This window comes from Heterocephalus glaber, unplaced genomic scaffold, assembly GCF_053883595.1.
Source record: "Heterocephalus glaber isolate CG9 unplaced genomic scaffold, H.glaber_assembly_v1.0 deba00001608, whole genome shotgun sequence".
Lineage (NCBI taxonomy): Eukaryota > Metazoa > Chordata > Mammalia > Rodentia > Bathyergidae > Heterocephalus > Heterocephalus glaber.
Window position 1 is genome coordinate 1,184,622 of NW_028258379.1, and position 25,032 is coordinate 1,209,653.

At 40.1% G+C, this 25,032-nt stretch overlaps 1 long non-coding RNA gene across 1 annotated transcript in view; it reads left to right on the plus strand.

Moving 5' to 3' along the window:
* The window catches only part of LOC147822733 (uncharacterized), a 38,938-nt gene extending 21,916 nt beyond the window's left edge, over window positions 1-17,022 (plus strand). The window contains exon 4 of the long non-coding RNA XR_015444987.1: window positions 16,067-17,022. This is a non-coding gene — a long non-coding RNA (uncharacterized LOC147822733). The remainder of the gene's footprint in view (window positions 1-16,066) is intronic.
* Window positions 17,023-25,032: the final 8,010 nt, after the last annotated feature.

The following is a 25,032-nucleotide window of genomic DNA, read 5'->3' on the forward strand; positions in this document are numbered from 1 at the left end:
AAAGGGTACCAAAAAGGTGTCTGAAAATTGAGAAATGTGGAGATTTCTCATGTCTTTACATTCGGAAAATATAAATTTTAGCTATGTTTTCCGTTGTGATTTTATTTCTCAATGTTGGTGTCTTAACTACTTTTTTACATTGCTGAGACAAAATACTCAACACCCAAAGTGAAAGAAGGAAAGGTTTATTTGGGCTTACATTTTGTCAAAGTTTCAGTCCTTAGTCAGCTGGCTCCAAAGCAGGGTGGCATGGACAGGAGCATTGCAGAGGAGAAACAGTTCATGTAGGCAGAAGGTAGCAAAGCAGCAAAGTAGTGAAGAAGCAGCAAGGGATGATGGCAGTCCTCTTTCTGTCCCTTATATTCTATCCAGGCCACACACCTTTAGGGTAGGTAACAATCACACCCAGAGTGGGGCTTTCCCATTACCTACACCCAGAACTATCTCAAACCAATCAGTAGACAAATTCAGTAATCACACATCCTTTATCCCAGCATCACACTATCCCAGCATTACACACTCTAGATCCAGCCACCTCTGAAAAGCCCCACCTACGACCACGAGGCTTTGGGGAACATCTGGACACAAGCCATAACAGTTGCATACGTAAAGTTTCAGGGTTAGCCCCACCCATCTGTGAGAGCTACAAATAATCATAGTACACTTTGGGATTTTGCTAGTGCCCAAAGGCCTTGTGAAATCTGATAAACTTCCAGGGTTAAATTATTCAATTTTATCCTCCCCAGAGGCACTTTCAGATCATTGCTTCTCATTTCACCCTCATGCAAACATCTTCTCTTTACAGGCTCATACCGTAGGGAACATACCACACTCCAGTCACCTTGGAAAAACGATCTGCTCATCGCCCCCATGCTTTCTGCTCATATTGAGTGAAAGGCCACTACATAGCAGTTTCCTGACCTCCTGACTCCTGACGACCTCTTCCATTCCTCTAAAGTCACTAAAGGCCATAAGCCTGGTACTTTTCACCCCCAGAAACTTAGCATCTCACCTATCATACATAGATTTGAACATCCCATATCTCATTTGTTAACTTCTTCCCTCCAGCTTTCCTGTTTAGCTTCATCACCTATTTCTTCATCATGTCCTTTTGTTCACCTTCTCCATACCGGGTTTGATTCCTGGGCCCACCATTATAATCATTCTCTTGCAAATATACTGGGCTTAACTGACTATTTTTCCTTTTCATAGCATACAGAACTTCACATGAATGGACTCCACCATGTACCTCCTTTGTGTCAGTGCCTGAGCAACTGGGTGTTGACATAAAAATCTCAAAACAAATTCACATTGGTATTACAATAAAATGTTAATTACAGAGTTCAGTATGTGGTTTAAGTGGCCCAGAATTCTTACTTTTGTTCCCTAGACAGCTTGAATTCCCTTGGTCTGCTAATTGCTATTTTCCTAACTAACTCTCAGAAGGCAATCTATGGTAGACATTATAGGGTTGTCCTTGTTCGTAGAGTCCTAATTTTACTTGACTGACATGGAATCATGTTGAGACTAAACTCAGAATTCTAACCTATGTCAAGTGAACCTTCAGGGGAACATAAGGGTATTCTGAGGGAATATGAGTAGATATTAAACTCTCTTTTGCAAAATTTTATAAATTCTTCTTAACTGATCTAACTGAACATGCCCCATACAGGCTTTCTGTTCTTTCCTTCCCTTTTACCAGTTCCCTTTTCATTTTACACAACAAATTTATGCAGTTCATTCCAAACTCTTCTTATGGTACATTGTCTGGTGATGTAAACCTTTGATACACCAAATCCAGGGACATTTCTAAATGGATAGCAGAGAAGCTTTCTTTAATATAGGCACTGTGAAGTCATGATAAGGATTCATGTCTTTATAACATGTTTTCATTAAAAGTGAAGCATAGTTTTAGAAATAGGGTATTGCCCTACATGGAGATGTTTCCAATTCAAATATATATATATATATATATATATATATTTTTTTTTTTTTTTTCTTTTTGGTACCTGGGATTGAACTTGGGTCCTTGCGCTTGCGCAGCAGGCGGTGAAACCGCTGAGCTAAATCCCCAGCCCCTCCAATTCAAATATATTATAGAGTGTGGCTATGGGAGGGCTATTTTCTTTCAATGATTTACAAGAAACATTGATGGCGGTGCTACTTTATTCCTCCATGGCAAAGCACCAGGGCATGTGAAAATTGTGAAATTCATGTGTTCGAGATTATAAAAAGTAGGTCAGCAGATAGCAATCTGCAGCAAATTCTGCAGGATTCTGAATTTTCACCATCAAAAATAATGAGAAGGGCCGGGGATTTAGCTCAGTGGCACTGCGCCTGCCTCACAAGTGCAAGGTTGTGAGTTTGATCCCTGGTACCAAACAAACAAACAAAACAAAACAAATAGTGAGAAAATGTTGGACAGATATTTTCTTTTGCTTCTGTCTACCATTAGGCTTCAGTTGCATATTTTATTAGATTAAAGGAGAAAGAAGTAAAAGTCCTATGTTGCCTTTCAACAGCTGGGGAAAAAACAGAATAAAGGGAACATGGATCAGAGTTAATCAGTTCAAACTATAGGAAAACATTTTCACCAACATTTTTCAAAGATTATTGGAATCCAGGTACAGTGGACCATTCATACAATCTCAGTACTCTGGGAAACAGAGATAGGAGATTGCATGTTTGAGTCCACCCTGGACAAATTGGTGACTTAGGGAGACCTCAACTCTGAAAAACAAAAGGGAGTGGAGGTAAGGGCTGGGTATACAGCTAAGGGCAAAGGCACTAGGTTTAATCCTAGTACAAAAAAGATTAGTGGATATTGTCAATCCATATTTGTTTCTCCTTAACTTCTGGGGGCACCAGTCCATGACAGTACTTTTAACAATTAACCCTTTTGTAGGTCTGAACTCACAAGGAACTATTATCTCTCTCTCTCTCTTTCTCTTTAATTCTCTGTAAATGTTCACAAAATAGATTCAATTTCACTTTGAATGATAGAATTTCAAGTTAAGTAGAAGTGTAGGACAATTTCCATAAATGCAACCTGGGGTACAAAGCTGGCTGCATCATCTCAGGTGAAGATATGTAATTATAACTATGTCAAACTCGTAGCTGTATACTATTTTTAACAATAAAATAAAATTATTAATATGTCTGTATACTTTGTTCTTAAGTATCTGTGTATTAGTTGGGGCTGTCTAGAGGAATAGAATAGATAGAAAATATATGTTTAATTATACAAAGGAATTTCCTGGGTAGGCTTACAGGATCAAGGGCAGGAGAGTTCCCAATGGCTGTCTGTGGGATCATAGGTGAAAGAGTCCACACTAGCTATCTGTACACTGGAGAGTGGAAGGAATCAGGAGCTGCTTAGCCCAAGGAGACAGAAGCTGCAGAATAAGAAAGATGAAAGATGCAGCAATGTTGAAGGCCTGAAAGCTCACTAGGAAGTCACTGGTGCAAGTCTCTATTGGAAGGCTGAAGAAACTGGAAACTTGGGGACCAATGTCCAGAGGTGATGGCAACAATTAAAGAAGTCCGAATGAAAACAACACTGACATTCTAGAAGCATAACCATTGTCAAGAAATCAAATAATAACAAATGCTGGTGAAGCTGCAGGGAGAAAGGAAAACTTCTACAATGTTGATGGGAATTTGAACTAGTAAAATGAACTATGGAAATCATTAATGAAGAGTCCTCAAAAAACTAAAAGTAGAAATTCCATTTGAACCAACTATTCTTCATTGCTGGGGGAAAAAATACCTGACACCCAAAGTTAGAGGAGGGAAGGTTTATTTTGGCTTACAGTTTGTAGAGGTGTCAGTCCATAATGGACCCTCGAGTTACAACCTGCCTCACATACGAACAACTTGGGTTATGACTGGAATTTTAGTTTAAATTTATGACCAATGTCTTGAGTTACAACCCAAATGCCAACCACTTATGCCGGCCACTTGAGTCTTTAAACAAAGACTCATGATCCAGAAAAACATGTAAAAGCATAGGTAAGCATCAGCCTGAGCACAGGTGAGCATGTTTATGGATGTGATTTCAGTAAGTGCTTTATATAATTGCTACAATTACTGCTATCAAATAGCCCCCAAAAGCTAGAAAATAAGCTAAGGAAAGAAGGGAAAATAAAGAAAGCAATCACAACTGAAAAGAAGGAAATTGTGGAGAAATATGAGAGTGGTGTTCATGTGACTGATCTCACTAATATGTACAGCACGTCGAAGTCCACCATCTCGACAATCTTATGGAGAAATGATTGTATAAGGAAGCTACTGCGGCTAAAGGTGTTACTCAAATTAGTAAGTCATGATCAACAGTGCTAGGTGAGGTAGAAAGGTTATTATTATTGTGGATAAATGAAAAGCAGATGGCAGGTTATAGCCTATCTGAGTCTATAATTTGTGAAAAACCTAGGGCTATAAATGCAGGTTTTATAAAGGATACTCCATCAACAAGTGGTAATGGTGAAACATTTCATGCCAGAGAGGGATGGTTTCACAATTTTAAAGGGAGAACTGGGGTTCGTAGCATAATTAAGCATGGCGAAGCAGCCAGTGCTGATAAAAGGACTGCTGAAAATTATATACACCACTTCAAAATGATGGCACAGAGAAATGGCTTTTGCTCTCAACAAGTTTTCAACTGTGATGAAACTGGCCTTTTCTGGAAGAAAATGCCCAGGAGAATATCACTACCCAGGAAAAGAAGAAAATGCCAGGCCACAAGACCATGAAGGATAGACTAACCTTCTTGCTATGTCCCAATGTGAGTAGGGACCTCAAGATAAAGCTTCTCTCAGATTATCAGTCTGAGAACCCTGAAGCGTTCAGAAACATAAAGTCATGAAGAATAGGCTAGGGGTTATGTGGGGATCTCATTCAAAAGCCTGGGTAACAAAAGTACTTTTTCCTGAGTGGATCAGGGAAGCTTTCTGTCCTACTGTTAAGAAATATCTAGGGGACAAAGGTTTACCACTCAAGGCTCTCCTCATCATGGACAATGCTTCTGCTTACCCACAAGATTTGGAAGAAGAGTTGGCTGAAGAATTCCCATGGCTCTCAGTTGAGTTCCTCCTACCTAATACAACTCCCTTACTGCAACCTATGGGCCAGCAGGTTATAGCTAACTTTAAGAAGCTGTACACCAAGTAACTGTCCCTGAAGTGCTTCCAGATGGTCTCAGATACACATTTAACCATTAAAGAGTTATGGAAGGAACATTACAACATCCTTTCCTATTTGGGGTTGAGAAATCCTGGGCCAATGTCTCTCTAAGGACAGTGAGATCTGCCTGGAAGAAAGTGTGGCCTAAAATTACACAGGAAAGAGACTTTGAAGGCTGTGTAGAGGAGCCTGAGCCTTCAATTGACCCTGTGGTTGATGACACTGTCACTATAGCAGAATCCATAGGCTTGCAGGTAGACAGTGGTGATGTTGAGGAATTGGTGGAGAAACAGTCAGAGGAATTGTCTACAGAGGAACTTCAGAAACTTCTGGCTGAGCAACAGAGAATAGCAGCTGAAAAGCTTCTGAAGAGGAGGGGAAATATCAACTATCAGTGCAGCAAAGTTCTTCTGAAATAAAGGAAATCCTGAAAAAAATGGATAGAGCTACAAATGTTTCTCTGTCTCACCCAGACAGAGAAAAAGCCAATCACTGCATTCACTTGCTTAATGACAATGTCATGTCATACTACAGAACAGTGTTAAAGAAAAGACAGAAACAGACAGCCTTAGACCAGAGATTGAGACCTAGTGAGCCAGAAGGAGGTCCTAATGGGCTATAGACTCTCCAAAGGAGAGAAAGGACATCAGAGAGCCAGATTCCTGATGTTTTTATGAAAGAGTATTCTCCTTCCAAACAATAACTACCTTCCATTTCTTCCCCCCCATTAAGTTTATTGGTACATTTTAGGTATAAAATACAGTTACATTCGTCATTGGGATTGTGTTCCATTACATGAGTATCTTGGTTCTTATTTTTTCCCCTTCCCCTGCCCTCCCTTCATCCCCTCAACCCTTACCTATTTGCAAAAGCTTTGTTTCCATTTTTTTCCTTTTCTCATATTTTTTCTTTACCCTTCTTTCCTTTCCTCTACCCCTCCCACTTCCCCTGCTCCTTTAGACCTTTTCTTCCTATTACACAATATCAACTATACACTTTTTAAATTACATTATCAAGATCTAGGAGACATTACCACAGATTTTACAGAATTTAAAAGGATATAGAAAGCATATTACAAAAATCTTTTTTGAAATAAATTTGGCAACTTCTATGAAGTAATTCAGAAGACAAATTAATGAAACTAACTCTGGAGGGAATATAAAATTTGAATAGCACCTATTAAAGAAAGTATATTCCTAGCTTGAAAACCTACCTATGAATACATAGACCTGAATTTTTATATATACCTTGTGTTTTCTAATCCTGCTAAATTCACATACAAGTACTACCTTCCATTTCATCCTTCCTTCCTGGAAGCCACAGATGTCAATTTGAATGGTGCGTACAGTAGGAAATTGTTGTTTCTGGTCAATTAGGCACATTTTATAACTTTTTGGTGACTCCACTAAGAAAATTGTTGGTGTTTCTGGTAAATTACACACATTATATAACCCTTTTTATCATGAAAAAGTTAGTTAAGGGGTGCTTTGGGAGGTTCAGAATGGGTATTTCCATTATTTCTTATGGGAAAAATAGTCTTGACTTAAAACCAACTTGAGTTACAACCAGCTCTTGTGAATGAATTGAGTTCCTAAGTCAAGGGTCTGCTGTAGTTGGCTGGCTCCAAGGCAGTGCGGAGTGACAGAGGGGCATCACAGAGGAGAAACAGTCTGTGGCAAAGCAGGACAGGGAGAAGGCAGCAAGCAGTGAAGCAGCAAGCAGCAGCCCTCTTGCAGTCCCTTATATTCCACCCAGCCTACCCACCATTAGGGCAGATAGCACTCTCACCCAGGGAGGGGCACCCTTGATCCCAGCATCCCATTCCCTAGATCCAGCTACCTCTGAAAAGCCCCGCCTATGCCCTGACCACATGAGGCTTTGGGAGGACATCCAGATACAAGCCATAACAGTAGGTTAGATATATTAAGTGCATTTTGACTTAGAAAATAGTCAACTTAATGATGGATTTGTTTAATAGAATTCCATTGTAAATCAAGGAACATTTTATCTTCCACTTTTAAGTAACAAATAAAAATACCTTCCTTGATAGCACATTCCTCCTGGCTATATCTCCAGCACTCTTCGCTTCTTTCCTGCCCAGGTTCACCAGAGCCAGTTGGACTCACTGTCTCTACTTCTTCTCTTCCTTTTTATTCTTTGGCCCCTACCAATCTATAATAACAGCTCTTGCAAAGGTCACCAGTAACATTTGCATTCTTAAATCAAACAGATTCTTCTCAGCCTCACCACGTTTATCTTCTTAACAGAGCTTGGTACTGTTGATTACTGACCAATTCTTAAAAATTTTCTTCAGTTTCGTTGCTATAAGACCACGCACTCCACATTTCCTACAACCCTGTGGCCATGGCTTCTCAGACTCTTTTTCTGAACACTTCTTCACAACCCTCATCTGAATTTCAGAGCTCCTTGCAATTCTCTCCTAAGTTCTCTCCTTTTCTTGTGCTCTGTTTTTTCATAATCTCATTTATAGTGGTTGCTCTCATATTATGAAATATATATTTGGCCTTCATCCCTGCTTCTTAACATATAGCTCCTGAAATCCTTAGAATCTCCAAAGTGACAAGTATCATTTTGTTTGCTAATATATTCACTGAGGATTGATCACTAGGTGGCTTCAGCATTGGGAATGGTCACCAGAAAGACCAAGTCAGGTTAGAAGGTTGGGAGTTTCATCACCCCCTGCCAAATGTAGGGAAGGCAAAGGGGCTGAAAGTTCTGTTAATCATCAACGATTCAATCAATCATGCTCTTGTAATAAAGCCTCCATAAAAACCGAAAAGGACAGGATTTGGAGAGTTTCTGGATAGCCACACACCAAGAGAGGATAAAAGAGCTCCAAGATCTTTCCCCCATACTTTGTTCTAACCATTTCCTTGTCTGGTATTCATGGGTATCTTTTGTAATGCCTTTATAATATGCCCATAAATATAAGTAATGTTTCCCAGAGTTTAGCTCTAGTAAATTAGTCAAACTCAAGGAAGGGATAACAAGAACCCCAATTTATCATCATCCATCAGCCAGAATTATAGGTAACAACTTATTACTTGAAATTGGCTTCTAAAGTGGGAGCAGTCTTGTGGGACTGAGCCCTCCACCTGTGGAATCTGATGCTATCTTCAGGTGGAGAGTGTCAGAAATGAATTGAATTTGAGGACTGCCAGCTGGATATGTAGGGGTGTTTGAGGATACCAGGAATTGATCGATCGATCAATTGATTGATTGATGGTGGGAGAAATGTCCATATATTATGGGATCACAGAAGTATTTGTATTGGTTGCTGAGTGGGAGTACGGAGGAATTGGATTTTTTCCTTAGTGTCCATAGCTGCAGGTTCTCAAATACGTATCTCCCATCTGTGCTCCTTGCTGTGCTCCAGGTGTGCATAGCCAGTGGAGAACCTGAGCCCTCAGTTTGCACTTCTCACAGGCATCTCAGATTTTTAAGACAAAACCAAATTCTCAATCTTTCCCCACTGAGATGTGCTCCCCTTCAGTCTTCTCCATCAGGAAATGACATTTTTATCTCCTCAGCGGCTCTTGCAGAATATAGGGTGCATCATCCTTGACACAGCCCTTACCTTCAATCCCATCTGCCTCATTCAGCCCCAACTTCCAAAAGAGCCATCTCCGAGTTCGCGTACCAAACCCCCATTCACTGTATCCACCTCCTTCTCTCTGTTTCCACTCCCAGCACAATCCAAGCCACCGAAGATTTTCACAACAGTTTCTTAATTCATTTTCCTTCATCCTTTTTCTAATCCATCCTTCACACAGGAACCAGGAATATGATTGAAAAATTGGATTATTCTACCCCTCAGCTTAAAACCCTTCAATGGCTACCCATTGCACTTAGATGAAAATTCTCTGTACTTAATATCACCTACAAGGCATTGCATAACTGGTCTTCCACAGGCCGCCCACTCTCCCCACATCCCTATCTCCTGGCCCTCCTACAGCCCAATCACATGAGCCCCCTTCAGTGCCAGCATTGAGGTGGGGTAGTTCTTTGCCTTCTAGGCTGGATTTAAATGTCATTTCCTCAGAAGAGCTTTTCCTAACACCACAATCCATGTTATACTCAACTATTATTATAGTATTTATTATTGGCCACTTGCATTTTCCTACTTCTCTGCTATTTCAAACAGTGCTACTATAAACATTTTTATATGCATGCAAGAGTTTCTCCAAGGCAGCATTTCAACCCACGCATTCCAACCTGCTAGTGAAATACTATCATTTCGTTAAAATAAGAAAGAAAAAAGAAGTAGAAGATAGAGTGGAAAATACTAGAATGTAATGCATATAATAAACTTTGCATATGAAACTTATTTCAGGGATGTGAGGGTCAGAGGATGTTGGATCACAAGACAAAAAGGATTTATTTCTGCAGGTAAAAGTTTTTGAAAAAAATGATTGAAAAATCTAGGTGTGTGGCTCAGTGGCACCAGGCCCACCTGGCAAGTGAAAGGTCCTGAGCTCAATTCCAGTATAGAAAAAAAGCTAGGTGTGATGAAACTTGCCTGTAATACAAGTACTCAGGAGGCTGAGGTAGGAGGATCAAGAGTTGGAGGCCAGTCTGGGTTACATAGCAAGTTCAGAGCCAGCCAGGACTACACAGGAAGACCCTGTCTCAAAAAAAAAAGCAACAAAACAAAAAACCATGAAAATAAATAAATAAACTAAAATTGTTTTGGAAACTATTGTTCCAGTACATATTTTAGGAATGAGTATCTTGGGACACAGTATTTCGTTGAAATTTTAAATACAAATATAAAAATCAAAAGCTCCAGTGAAAACACACATGAGCATATACATTTTGCACTTTGCCCTTGGTTTACTCATGTCTGTTTCTGTATACTTTTGTTCACATTAACAGTACCTTTTTTTAAAAGGGGGGAAATTCTTAGAGCAAAACATCTTACAAATGTTTCATAAGAAGTGAGTTATTTATGCTGAAATCAGTATTGTTTAAGCACACAGACTCTGACAAAGACCAGGAGGTCCAAAATTTCAGCTTGAACTCTCTTCTCATAACTTTCCTCATGACCAATTTACATTATGGCTAGAAATAAATCCTCTATGTTTATTTAAACACTAAATGTGCAGAACACATTTATTTTATTGTATAAAACTCTACTGGAAAAGTCCTGGCTGCTTAGGATAGTAATCCCCAATCCATGGACAAAATACCATCTCCATGTGCTGTTTTCCATTCTGGGTTCCGTTCTGTTCATGGCTGCCCCTTAACCTACCTCTACTGCACAGCAAAGATCTGACACTGGGCCAAGCCAACCAAGCCAGAGCAGACAGCTGCCTCTATGCAGAACCGGAAGGGAATGGAAGAGCAATTTACTCTGAAGCATCTATCCTACCACTGACTTCCTACTATTTGAGTGACTTAGTTGGTACCAGCAAGATGGCCCTTGCTAAAATCCAAATACCTTACTTAGGAGAAAGTCGGTCTCTATCCATTATCCATTGGCCAGCAAATTGGTTCGTTATATTAGTTTCATTTGGGTAAGGGTGCTAAGGATTGGACCCAGGCCCTCCCACATACTAAGCAAGCTCTCTACTACCGAGCTATACAGCTACCCCACCCCACTTTTGGGGGTCCTTGGAACTCAGGGTCTTTGCACTGAGTTATGTCCCCAGCCCTATTTTTTATTTTTATTTTGAGGAGAGGGAGAGGGAGAGGGAGAGGGAGAGGGAGGGACAGGGTCTCATTAAGTTGCTAAGTTGTCCAGGCTAGACCCAAACTTCTGATCTTCCTGCCTCAGCCCCCCAGTGTGCTGAGATTACAAGTGTGTGACTCCATGCCTAGCTAAAGCAGAGTCAGGACTTTGAATGAATGTGGTGGAAATAGTTTAGATCCTAAGGGGGGGGGAAATAAAGGGTTCCTTTAGTGAAGGGCCCCCCACCCCGACCCCACGTGGAGAAAGAAGTGGAGATGGACTTTCCCCACTGAGCGTTCGTGCAGTCAGTCATCTCAGAAGCTTTGGATGCATCGCCAACATTTCAACTCTGTTCTGGAACACCTCATTCACATACTTCTGCTATTGTGGAATTTCAAGCATTGCCCCATGTTTGTGTTCAAACCCAGTATCTCTCAAACCCAGTATCTCAGAATAATGCAGGTTGGATGTCCTTACATTTTATGTGCACCCTTTTATTTCTGTCGTAATTATCTTTAGGACTTTCCTGACCCTTCTTTGAGCCAGTTTTGTTTTTTCAACCAACTCTAAATAGATGCTGTATTCCACTTGAGCAAAGCCAGTGCTGCTTCATGGTCTAAGCCAATGATGAAAAGAGGCACACTGCATTTAAGCTTGAGGCTTCATGGGTTAGTGGGTTAGGAAATATCTTCACAGAAGTCCTGCCTTCATCTTTTTATCACTGTCTGATCTTAGGCAAATCATCTATACTCCCCACATCTCACTTTCGTGTGTAAAATGGAAAAGAATAATGACTCCTAACCCACTGGACATGTGTGCAGATTCATGAGATCATGTAGAAAAGGTGCTTTAGAGTGTACTTATATTTTATGATGGAGAAAGAGGAGTGACTGTTTAATCATGTAGCCTCAGTTGGAAAGCTTCCAAAAGCACAGAGTTCACAGAAAGGTGATTACATTATTGATCAGTTGTAATTGTTTAAAGCTTTTCCTTTACATTAAATGAGTGTCTGTTCTTCATCTCCACTCTGACACCGACTGATTCCCTAAATCAGAATTTCTGTGGATAGGTCCTGGCCTTGTATCATCAAAACCCCCACAGGGACCTGAGGGGCAACAGCCCGGGCTGTCAGCCTCTGGCCTGCATAACAAGAATGACCTGGAGTTGGAACCAGTCTCTGGGGTTAACATTAATCTGACCAAGTTCTGCAGCTGACAGAGACCCGTACAGGCTGATTAGCACTCAGTCTTACATACAATGTGTTGACAGAAGTAAGGAAAGACATTAGGGAAGTCTTCAGCTGGGACCCTCTGGATTTCTCTGACATCCTCCAAATGATCAAATTTAAATTTATTTTCCCAATTGTCACCCCTAGATCTCCAAAGAGATGTGGGAGGACACAAGAGGAAGCTTCAAGTAGAGCCCGTGGAAGACTGGAGAGTTAGTACAACTTCAGACTCAGGGCTTTCAAACTGTGTTTCTAAACCCCTCTTAACTGGTGGCTGCAGATATGTGAACTAGTGGGCACATTTTAAAGCAAAGAGAAACTTTAAAACCACCATTTAGTTTATAGATTCATAAGAGACTCAGCCCACAGGGCAAGAAAATATTTTGCTATATAATATGTTATGTGTAGTTATATACGTATATATTTAAAATGCAAAATGAAAACAATATAGCTTGAAGGAAAATATACTAACTTCTAGCATTTTTTTCCATGCTTCTCATCTAGGAACATATTTATAGACTTTCTCGGAGTATCATTTCTTATAAAATTATGTACTTTCAACAAGGATTTTTTTATTTTTTATTTTTTTGTACTGGGGATCAAACTCGGGACCTTGCGCTTGCGAGGCAGGCAGAGGAACCACTGAGCTAAATACCTGGCCCATTCCACAAGGATCTTGAGAGCTCTTTAAGGGAGGGGTTCTTATTGTGTGACCTGATAGAGAATTCTGAATGTTTCGTAGATACTCGTCAAATATTTGATAAAATACCAAATAATGTGGGACTTTGTCTTTTATGTTACTAAACCTGCATCCAAGATAGGGCTGGTCAGTTTGGAAAGTACCATGCCAGCAACTTCTGTTGGACTATGACAGAAGGTCCCTGGGAAGCCCCCAGAATTTCCCTGGCTGCTTCCTATAGCCACCTGCTGAGGTAAATTCCCACTGCCTCTACCTGAGTTACCGAATATGTGTGCCAATAGAGGCCAGGCACATGGGATTCACTTTCTCTTCCCCTTTCCCTGCAGCATGCACAACATCAGCTGAAAGATGAACACGTTTTGATTAGGGCAACTTAATTACCCTTAGCCACTGTCCCCACTACTTAGTCCACAGGACCCAGGTTTGGGCCAATAAGCAGTCTCCTGATTGCAACATTGGATGGGATACTTCTTGGCTGAATCCTTTGAAACCTAACCTGTTTAGAGGATTTTTGTTACTTCTGCCATTTTGTATAGACACCCCTAATTTTTGGAGTTATAAAGTAATTTCTGCCCAAGACCTGAGTTTTTTTCTTTGAATTTTTCTCTCCTTATAACTAGTGGAATGCAACAATAACCATGGCCTTCAGTGTTCTTGTGGTACAGGGCCTGAAATTAAGGTTCCATATTCTGTGTGCCCTGAGATCTTAGTGGCCTAACTGCAATTCCCCTCCCTCCCCTGCTCTTGTGGATTAGCCCTCTGGGCCAAACAGCCCTCCTTTATCAACAGGACCAGGCAGAGTTCCTGCTTATCCCTCAGTCGCATGTGTCAGCATCCTGCCCACTACAGAAACATTCAAACAAGCTAGTCACGTCCTCCTGCGGCAATTGGGAGGCACCACACACTCTTCATGCTCTTCAGCCTGCTCCCCCAGCCCCTGGCTGCTCACTCTGTTCCTAAGAGCAGCCCCATTTAGGCCTGCACAGTGGGCAATGTCCTCCTCCCCCAGGCTGTGAGCTTATGTGACTAATAAACCACTGTTAAACTCTTCCATCCAGGGTCAGGTGTCGGGTGTTCAGCCATCCCCATAATCCCAGAGCAAGAATCTTTCCCTCACCAACACAGTGAAGAGGAGGCCACTAGAACAGCTACCCCCACACTGGCCTTGAAGGGAGTCCTGTGGGCATTAGTTCTGTACCTCTTTCTTGGCACGCCTAACCTGCACCTGTTCCCTGCAGATTGCTAGCTGCTGCTGCTGCCCTTCTAGCTACTACGGGGGCATTTCCCCGCACCTTCCCACCTCCAGGCCTCACACTCAGCTACTTACCAACTCTTGCAGTACCTACAGCAACATGGGAAACTCAGAAGCAACTGCTTCCAGGTCAATAAGAAATAACTTCATTCTCGAGCAACAAAATCCTGTTTTCCATTTTACTATATCCACCCCACCACCCTGATGGTCTCCTACATATATTCTGAGGGGAAAGGAAATTTGGGGTATGGAGATTCGACTGTCTTTCAAACAGACTGATAGTTATAAATCTTTTCTATTTTTCTACAAATCTTTTTTCTATTTTTCCACTTTCTTGCCACAGTTGGTTGACTAAAGTCCACACACAGTAGGCTATGTTAGTACCTGACCAATCTATATCTAGTCTGCAGTTTCTCCAGGGGGCCTTAACCTGCTCTCTGGAGCCAGCCAAGGAAAGAGTACCCCTCCTGTGTTACCTCTGCTGAATTGAGAAAAGGGTCCCTCCTATACTTCAGGACATAAATCTACCTTCTACAGCTTCATGATCTTGTCACTAGTTCATCTGAAGTTTAAGAGATTAAAGTTATGTAGATTAGTCATAAAATATAGGTGAATTTCTATGTTACTCCAGATTAGAGAAATAAAGGTGATTCTCTTTCTTCAGATTAGAGAAAGCTCAAATTTAAAAGCAAAATATAAAGTCATAACAAGAAAAGGTAATAGAATTAACTTGATAAAATAGTTAAATTTCTTCAGGCTAATGTTAAAATTTCCCAAATGAGGTTAAAGGTCAAAATGGAGAAAAGATGAAACATATATGTCTGTCAAAGCATTCATAGTCTCACTGTTAAAATACCTCTTACAAAAGAGGTAACTATTTCAATGGAAAAATCTTCCAAAGATATGTGATTATACAATTCACAAAAGAGAAATCACAAATTAACAATAGAGCTATGAAAGATGTCCTTCTTCTCTAGCAAACAAATAGTATAAATTAAAGCAAGGCTAAGGCACTATTTTCTGCCTAACTACTGGTGGGTAGACTTTCCCTTCCTGTGAATATTGACACTGGGTAAAGTTCATTCCCTCTGATGGGAGAGATGCTCATTCCTAGCCCTGGATGTGGGCCCTCAGATGACACAACCTAAGACTGTGTGTCTGTAGCTAGTCACGCCCAGAAGCGGGGAGAGAACACAACTCCTCCTGCTACAGCAGTAGCATCCAGCTTCTGAGAGCCAGCAGGGAAGAGCTGCCAGCTTGGTGTCTGATGTCCAATACCCAGGCCCAGAGCCAGCACCGGCAAGCACTTGTTCAGCCTCAGTGGCAGAGGCATCCCAGCTGGACGAGATCCACACAGGGGACTTGGCTGGAGCTCTGACTGCACAGCCTTCCTGTTTCCAACCACTGTCTAACCCTAAGGCTCAGCCTTCCCTGATGGATCTGTAGGCTGCCCAACACCTTGCAGTAAATGCTTGTGGTGATTTCTGTTATTTGATCAATAAAGCAATATAAAGAGAAAGCTAGCCAATCAAGTAATTTCACTTCTTGGGCTATACCCTATATAAATAATTAGAAATATGCACATTTAAATACAAAAATATTCTTCTAAGCCCTGGTGAAAGTCTCAATGGAAACAATATGAATGTTCTACCATAGGGAATTGACTGAATGACTTATAATGTGGAATATTACATACTAATTAAAAATCATGTTCTTAAAGAATATTAATTGACACAAAAATATTCACAATTGGTGGTAAATTTTAAAATTATCAGTAAGCATTCATTTTCTCATATATAAGCACAGTGTTAACAGTTGTTTTCTCATGGGGTTATATTACCCTGATGAGTTTTATTTTCTTTGTGCCTGTATATCTTCCAATTCTCTACAATAAACATGTATTTTCTACCTGTATTAAAATGTAAAAAAACTGTATTAGAAAAAATAGATTTATTTGAAGCTGTCAAAGGGACTGATTAGGTTTTTGCTTATTTGTGTATTTGCTTTTTGCAGGTTGGTAATAGATCTTCAGCTGACAAAGGAAAGGGAAAGGGTTAGCAAGTTTCTGAAGCGATCTACTACCCCATTTTCTGTATTTTTCACAACTACTCAAAGAACTGTCTGATACGACATTGGAGATACAATGTTGAGTATCGCTCCATTCTAAAGAAATGGCTCAATAAAACAATTGTTTTTGCTTAGGAAATTATGATTTTTAAAAGTAGCCTGAATTCATTTATTCACCCAAGGCGGAAGGTTTGAAAGATGTATGAACTGATAGAGAGACCCACTCAAGCAGAACAGAGGGACACAAATTCTGCAAAATCTGAGGAACACAAATACATCATCACTTTCCAAGGAGCACGTTGTCTTTGCCTTAGCTGATATTACCCTTAGTAACATTCCTTACAGTGCCAGAATCCGTTACAGCACAGGAAGTACTTGTACTTCCTCATATATTATTGTTAGGCTCACTGGGGAGAAAATTAAGCTCTAGAGAACCTAAAAGATCTGTGGCATGTCTCATGTGAATTATGTGGCAGGACTGGGCCTTAGAAACCAGGTCTTCTGCTCTGTTGACTATTTCTGGAGGTAGCAGTGAGAAGTGGTTGAAAGCTTGGGCTTTGGAGCCCGACAGACCTGGGTCTACACCAGCTCTGCCACTAAATGTAAACTTGAAGAAATTAAATCAGTAAGTTGTAACTAAACACCTTTAAAAGAAAATAATACAGAATAGCAGAGTGCATTCCACATAGCGAGGGTCTATGTGTTTCATTTTTCTTCAACTTATACATATATATATGAACTAATATACAAAATGTTATATATTTACACATAAAGTGAAGTAATTTTTCTCTACACACACACACACACACACACACATTGGTTTGTACTAGGTCGTGGTCAAAAAATGTTTGAAAAGCACTAAATTACAGCTGCACTGGGCTGGTACCACGTCTATCTTATTCTTGATTATTACCCAGCTCTAGAATATGGTAGGAGTGCAATAAATGTTTGTGATCCACTGATTGAACAAACAAATTAATAAAAACCATGTACAAAAGAGTCAGCCTTGGAATTTTGTGTTCTCATATAATTTTTTAAATTGTTTATATGTCTTACACGCAAGATTAGCTATATAACTTGCCAGGTCCAAGAGAAAATGAAAAAAAGCCCTTGTTAGAAAATATCAAGAATTAATTAAGAATTACAAGCCTGTGACAGGACAAAAGAACCGAGCACAAGGCCTTTCTAGGCCTATGTGGTTGCAAGGGTCACATGCCCTGACACCAGCCCTATTGCACAACTTCCCCTTTCAGATTCCTCTAAGCAAAGATAATGAATTTGATCAGGGCATTCAAGGAAATGAATGTTTATGTTGCCCCCCCCAAAATCTATGTTTTAAAATCCTGAGGCCAGACATGGTGGTATACACCTATGATCTCAGCTACGCAGAAGGTTGAGAGAGGACAATCACAAGTTCAAATTTCATCTGAGCAATTTAGCAAGAGGTTGTCTCACAATAAATTTTCTTTTTTTCAAAAAAGAAGTAGAAATGTAGTTCAATATTCCTTCAGTTCAATTCTCAGTACTACCAAAAATAGGGGAAGAAGTGAAGGGAGAGAGGGAGGGAAGAAGAAAGAGAGGGAGAAGGAAGGAAGGAGGGAAGGAAGGAAGGAAGGAAGGAAGGAGGGAAGGAAGGAAGGGGAAGGGAAGGGAGGGAAGGAAGGAAGGAAGGAAGGAAGGGGAAGGGAAGGAAAGGGAAGGAAGGAAAGAGAGGGAGGGGTCCCTACCCCTAAGATTAAGGTATTAGGAAGGTACCATAGAACCTGTTGAAGACTATTAGGTAATGAGGGCAGAACCCTAATGATTGGGATTAATGTCCTTATAAAAGGCTGCCTTAGGCTGGGGATTTAGCTCAGTGGTTTCGCTGCCTGCCTCGCAAGTACAAGGACCGGAGTTCAATTCCCAGCACGAAAGAAAAAAAAAGAAAAAAAAAGGCTGCCTTGCCCATTCCACCATGAAAGGACACAGAGAGAAGGTAAGATCTGTGGACTAGAAAGCAGTGTCTTCTGCTAGTGTTTTCATCTTAGACTTCTCAACCTCCAGAACTGTGAGAAATAAAAAGTGCCTAGAGCTAAAAATTTCTTTTAAAAAAGCATTTAAGGACTCTAAAAGCAATGATATCTTGTGTTTTAATACAGAGCATTTCAATCAGAAATATAAGAATACCTTACCACTATAAATTCCCTCTTAATAAAATATGTCACCCAGATGTAGCAACCCAGCACTTGGGAGGCTAAAGCAGGAGAATTGCAAGTTTGAGGACATCCCGTGCTACATAGCAAGACCTTGTCACAAACGAAAACAGAAAGCATGTCTATAAAATAGGTTGTCAGCCATGGAAAGGTAGGTTGTCTTCACATATGGGTGGAAGAAAGGAAGCACAACAATAAGGAAATTATTTGGATCAGAATTAGAATTTCTTAATGGTTCCAGATTCAGAGTATTGGAAGTATGCATCAGAATTACCTGGTCTATGTGAATTATGTTTCCAGGAAGGACCTAGCCCCTTCAGCTTCTGTGACAAGAGGTGAGTTCTGATTCCTACCAAGGCCACACAAAAGGAAGGCTCCCAGAAAGGAAGTCAAGTGCTAATAGGAAGGAGGTACTGTTATAAATGGAATTGTTTTCTTAATTTTCCACTACTCACTGCTGGTATACAGAATCACAACTGATTTTTGTGTGTTGATCTTTCACCCTGTGACTTTCATGAATTCATTTATTAGTTCTTGTAGCTTTCTCATGAACACAGAATTTTCTATATAGAGCATCATTCATCTGTGAACAGGAAAACTTCACTTCTTCCTTTCCAATATGGATATTTTTATTTCCTTTTCTTGCCTAATTTCTCTGGTTAGAACTTTCAATACAATGCTGAATAGAAATGGCAATAGTGCATACCCTTGTCTTGTGCTGAATTTTAGGGAGAAAAGACTAAGTCTTTAAATATAATATCAATTATGGGGATTTGTAGATGCCCTTTATCAGGTATAGGAAATTCCCTTCAATTCCTGCTTTGTTAAATGCTTGCATCAGAAAGGGGTGTTATTTTATCAAATGTCTTTCCTGTATGTCTTGAAATAATAGTGTGGTTTTGGTCCTTCACTGTTAACATGGTATAATACATTGGTTGACTTTAAAATGTTAAAACAAACTTGCATTCTTGCAATAAATTACAAAGGAATATGACTATGATTGTGACTATAAACTTTTTGTGGGGTTTAGTTTGCTAGTATTTTGTTGAGGATATTTGTATCTATTTTCATAAAGGATAAAGTTATACTTTTCTTTCCCTGTCATAATTTGTCTGGCTTTGGCATCATAGGAATACTGGTCTCATAGAGTGAGTTGGGACATGTCCCAAACATTCTATTTTTTGGATGAGTTCATGAAAGGTTGTTGTTAATTCTTCTTTAAATATTTGGTAGAATTCAACAGTGAAGTCATTTGTTCCAGGAATTTTCTCTGTAGAATATTTTTGATTACTAAATCAATCTTTGTACTTGATCTAAGTCTACTCAATTTTGAGTTTTCTTTCTTTTTTTTTTTTTTTGTCTTTGGCAGGGAAGATTGAACTTGAGGACTCTCTACCACTGAGATACATCCTTAAACCTTTTTATTTTTTATTTTAAGACAAGGTTTTGTTAAACTGTCTGAGTGGGGCTCAAAGTTATAATCCACCTGCCTCCGCCTCCCTTCCTGCTGGGATTACAGGCCTGTACTACCCTACCTAGCTCAGATTTTCTACTTCTTAAATCAGTGTCAGTGATATCTTTCTAGGAATTTGCCCATTTCATCTAAATAAATAATCTAATATTTTGGCATAGAATTGTTCACACTATTCCTTTATAATCCTCTTCATTTCTGCAAAATTGCTAATGGTGTCTTTTTCATTCCTGATGTTACTATTGAATCTTCTCTCCGTCTCTCTCCAGCTGTTCTGTGCATTATTGGAAGTACAGTATTAGTATTACTGATGAATTTTCTATTTCTCCCTTAAATTCTGTTTTTCCTTTATCCATTTTAGGATCTGTTGTTAAATGCATATATGTGTATAATTGTTATATCTTCTGAGTGGGTTGACCTTTTTATTATTATGAAATGTTCCTCTTTGTCTCTTGTCTTAGTCACTTTCCTCTTTGCTGGGACAAAATACCTGAAATCCACAAAGTAAAGGAAGAAAGATTTCTTTTGGCTTACATTTACAGTCCATAGTTGGCTGGCTCCCAGGCATAATGGCATGGCAGAGCCACATAGCAGAGAAGAACTTCTTGTGGAAATACAGTGGGAAAATGGAGAGGGTGGAGGAGGGAGTGAGGGAGGGAAATATAACCTTCAAGACCTCCCCAACCACCTCCTCTGATGACCGGGCTGTACTCCCAACATTATATTTAGCTGTAAACTCAACATTAGATGAGTTTCACTGATACATACCGTACCTCCATGATCCAGTCACCTCTTAAAAGCTCTACCTATGATGTCCACGAGGGTGGACATCTAACTATAAATCCTAACAGTCTGCCCCACCCCCCAAAAGACTCATGTGCATCCCTTTATGCAAAATACATTTAGTCCATTTTTAAGCGTTGTCAGTTTTATTAATTTCAACATTGCTGAAAAGTCCAAGTCCAAAGTCTCCTCTGAGACTTAAGGAAAACTCTTAGCTGTAAAACACTGAGCTCCTGTAAAAATCAAAAGAAAGTTCAACATTCCCAAGTTACAATGGCACAAGATAAACATTTCTATTCCAAAGGGGAGAAATTGGGAGATAGAGCAATGAAACCAAAGCAAGACTGAAACCCAGCAGGGCAAACAGTGAATCCCATAGCTGCCATGCCCAGCACCCAAGGCAAGTTATAACTGTGAGATGTTAACTCCAAAGGGTTTGGATGGCTCCACTTCTACGGCATTGCTGGTGGTTGCAGCCCTAATGGCCTCTTACTCCTTGTGGCTTTCCTCAGATGATCAACTTCCTGGGGTCTCCACTGTACTCACAGCTTCACACACTGACTTCTCAGGGCTACACTCCATGGCCTCCCAGCCCTTCTTCTGAAATCTGGGTGGAAGTTTTACTAGTCTCATAACTCTTTCATTCTGCATGCCTGTAAAAGCAATGTGGATGATACCAAGGTTTGCCACCAGCTTGAGCTGTAGCCAGACCCCTTGAATCACTGATCCACTGGCCTCTGAGTGCCTGGATGTTCGAGCACTGTGGACTGAATCCCAGGGAATCACTTCTCTAGGTGGCCAGTCTCCTCAGGCAAAATACTCTAGTGCTTTCTTTTCAAAGCACTGTCTTTCACTTTTGCAATTTTGAACCCACAAATGGTAGGGTCTTGCTGGTTCCTGTGGTGCACTTAAGTTATCTTTTCTATTGTCCTATTGTAAAGTACTCGCTTTCTTTTTAATGCTAATATTTTCAGCAACCAAACTGTACTCTGCCAAAACTTTACAGGTCCTGACTCCACAAAAGCCTACTTTCTGGGGAAACTGAAGACTTTTAAAATCATTCAGCTCTTGACTCTCAATGTAGAGCTGGCTAAAAGCCACCAACAATACCGGTGCCACACCTCAAAGGTTGAGCTGTCTTGAAATTTCCTCCACTGGATTAATTAGTCCACCACCCTTAATCCCAGTTTCCCACAACATCTTAGGACATGAACAAAATGTAGACAAATTTTCTGCCAGAGCATAACACACATGATCTGAAGTCCAAATGCCAATGGAATCCTTGTTCCCAACTGAAATATCTTAAGCTTGGTCTTTACCAGTTGTATTTCTATCAGCAGTCTGGCCTTCTGAGTTCTGACCAGAATCTCCCATCAAGCTCAGCTTATACCATTATAGAGCTGCTTCTCTAACTGGCTTCTCCAAACCTTTCCAGATTTCTTCCAGAAACCAGTTCCAAAGGGTTCTGAACCACATAGTCAAGTATACTCACAACAACCACACTTCTGCAGTACTAAAATCTGTCTTAGTCACTTTCTTGTTACTGAGACACAATACCGAATACCCTTAAAGGAGGAGAGATTTATTTTTATTCACATTTCAGTCTATAGTCAGCTGGCCCTGAGGAAGGATGGCATAGCACTGAAGAGCTACTCATGGCATGGAAGACAGGAAGCAGAGAGATTTCAAGAACCAAGGAGGCATATAAACCCTTCCAGGCCACACCCCTAATGACCCACCTCTTCTACAGGAACTCTTGATTGGCAATCTTTTTTCAGCACTGTGAATATGTCATCCTATTGCCTTCTGGCTTCCAACTTTTCTGATGAGAAATCAACTGTTAGTTTTATTGAGAATTCTTGTATGTGATGAATCATTTCTGTCTGGCTGCTTTCAAGATTCCTTCTTTGGTTTTGGCAGCTTGATCATATCATGTCTACTATCTGTATATGAATTTCTTTTTTTCTTTCTGTTTTGTTTTGGTTTTTGAGATAGCATCTCACTATGAAGCTTAGGCTGGCCTTGAACTCACTATGTAGCTCAAGCTGGCCTCAAATTGACAGTGATCCTCCTGCCTGAGGCTCCTGAATGCTGGGATTATAGGTAAGCGCCACTGCACCCAGCTTACATATGGATTTCTTTAATATTTTTTCTACTTGAAGTTTGTTAATTTTATTAATTGTATACATTAAAGTTTTTCATCAAATTTCAGAAATTGTAAACCATTCACTTTTCAAATGTTCTCTTTGCCTTTTCCTTTCATCTCCTTAGGGACTTTTCATTGTGAAGATGTTGGTACACATGACTGTGTCCTACAGGTCTTTAAGGGCCTATTCATTTTCCTTCTTTCCTTTTTTTTTCTGTTCCTCATACTTCATAATATCAATTGATCTAGCTTCAAGTTCTTTGAGTCTTTCTTTTACCAGTTCAAACCTGCTGTTTAAGCCTTCTAATCAAATTTTTACTTTAGTTACTGAAACTTTCAACTTCAGGATTTCAGTTTGGTCTTCTTATATTATTACTCTTTACTAATAGTCTCAATTTGCTGAGTTATTTTTCTTGTAGTTTCCTTAAATTCTTTAAATATGATTTTCTTTAACTTTTTAACATTTAAAATGACTAGTTTAAAGCTTTTATTTAATAAATCCAATGCCTCTACTTCTTCCAGGACAGCTTGTATTGACTACCTTTTATTTCATGGTGTATGGATCATAGTTTTGGAGGAGTGGTTCTTGCATGATGGTTAGTTTTATATGTCAACCAGATAAGTCACAGGGGTCCCGTATAACATTATTGCTTAGTATGTCTATGAGGGTGTTTCTGGAAGAGACTAGCATTTGAATTAGTTCACTAACAAAGCAGATTGGCTCCTTGGTGCAGAAAGGCATCATCAATTCATCAAGGACTTTAAGAGAACAAATGCTGATGGAGAAAAATTAGGTCACTGTCTTACTGCTTGATCTCAGACATTGGTCTTCTCTTGCCGCAGATGTGGACTTACACACTCAGCAATACTGTTTCTTGAGCCTTTGGACTCAGACTAGACCTATACTACCCATTCTCCTGGGACTCCAGCTCACTGATGGCAGATTGTGGAACATTAACCTGTGTAGTAAAATGACCCTGGCTGGATGTGGTGTCACAAGTCTGTAACCAGCACTCCGGGAGGCTGAGGCAGGAGAATCACAAGTTTAAGCCCAGGTTGGGCAATTTAGCAACTTAGCAAGACCTGGTCTCAAAATAAAAAATAAAAAGGGCCAGAGATGTAGCTCAGTGCAAAAGCCCTGCATTCAATTCCCCATAACACATGTGCGCGCGCACACACACACACACACAAACACACACACACGAACTCATTTCTTAGAATACTATGTAGATACAGAGATTCTCTCCTTTCTAGTAGTTTGTTTTCTTCTTTAGTAATTTCTTTTTAACAAGTTCTGTAAATTCTACATTCTTTGTCATGTGTGACCACTGAAGTACCTGTTAGTTTAATACTCAGTTAGTTATGGGACATAAATTTCCTTAAATGCCTGAAATACAACTCCAAGTGTTTGTCAAGGGGCTCTATATGCATACTGAGTCACACTACACCATACAGTCTACAGTTGGGCCTTTGGTTTTACTACTGCCATTGTAGAGCCTCAGAGTTAGCAGAAGTGATCATTTGGGACCTCCTCAGGTCTTTCATGAGCATGTATGCTGTCCCTGGGATGCACACAATTTTATATACCCACATAGCTACCAAGAAGGTAAAATAATGATGGTTCTCTGGATGTGGCATTTGAAGGTGCTCTAGGGCTTTTCCGTCCCTTCTGGGGCTTGTCTGCTGCTGGTTTCACTACAGTTGCAGACTGTTCATTTTTAAGGGTACCATGGAGCTGGAGAGAAGACTTCAGCAATAGGGAAAATTAAAACACCTAAAGCTCACTTTTCTTAGCAAAATTCAATTATTTTTCTTGAATAAATGTTCTTGAGACTGACATGAGCCTTTAATTTCTAGAGTTCTGGAGACAAACATGATTTGGACAATTATTCCAGTGTTTCCGAAGCTTTTGTGGAGGAGAGTTTTTTTCAGAGGCCCTTTGTGTGCTGTTTTCACTGCCATCTTGCAACAGTTTCTAAGACTATTTCTAAGACAGTTTCTAAGACTTAACCAGCAAATGTCTGATGGTGTCACTTCTGCGGCATTATATTACTAAGGGAGGTGGAAGAGCTCAGCTAATTTCAAGGGAAAGGGACATAGATTTCAACACCTGATGGGGGAATGAGAGGTTGACGAGCATATATATGGGAGTAGATATGGTGTTGTGACTATTTCGGCATAAGGCAACCCGCTAGTCTGCCCTCTATCCATAATGACACCCGACTCCACCACATGCAAAACCCCCTAACTTCTCTCTCAAGAGCCCTTCAAGCTAGACATAGTGGCTCTCACCTATATTCCCAGCTGCTCAGAAACTGAA